This window comes from Lupinus angustifolius, chromosome LG05 (genome assembly GCF_001865875.1).
Source record: "Lupinus angustifolius cultivar Tanjil chromosome LG05, LupAngTanjil_v1.0, whole genome shotgun sequence".
Classification (NCBI taxonomy): Eukaryota; Viridiplantae; Streptophyta; class Magnoliopsida; order Fabales; family Fabaceae; genus Lupinus; species Lupinus angustifolius.
In genome coordinates, this window is record NC_032013.1 from 17,070,324 (window position 1) to 17,070,957 (window position 634).

Genomic DNA, 634 nt, shown 5'->3' on the forward strand with positions numbered 1-634 from the left:
GGTTGATTGTTACCAGAAAGGAGAAGAAGATTTCTAAGAAACAATATGTCAATATTAATGAAATTAATATTCGGAGAAATATATTATCACATCATAATAGCTCATCAAATCATTCCTTATATAAAATAAGATAAAACAATAGTAGTAAAATTAATACACAAATATTTGAAATATTATTAGTATATTTCAAGCTATAAATTAATACAGGTAAGCATAAGATCAATTATAAAATCAAGACAAAGTTGTATGTATTATAACGCATATTTGATTTATATTTTGTTTGACTTATTTTCCTTCTTCAATTTTAGGCAACACTCATTATAAATATATTTTGTTTTGGATTTAGTGTTTGCTTCTAATATTACAATGTTACTTTTACAATATTAAGATAGCAATAATGATAAGTAGAACATAAATAGAATATTAAATATATGAGATTAACAAGATTAAAAATCTTAACAATTTTTGAATATATATTAGTATAACATATGAGAATATAACAAATGAAAAATTTTCAAAATATTTAATTACTATCATTATATTATTTAATTAAAAGATAACAATAATAGATATATGCATGGAAAATATATGTATTTTAATTAGGAATATATAAGAATAACAAATCAATTATTAG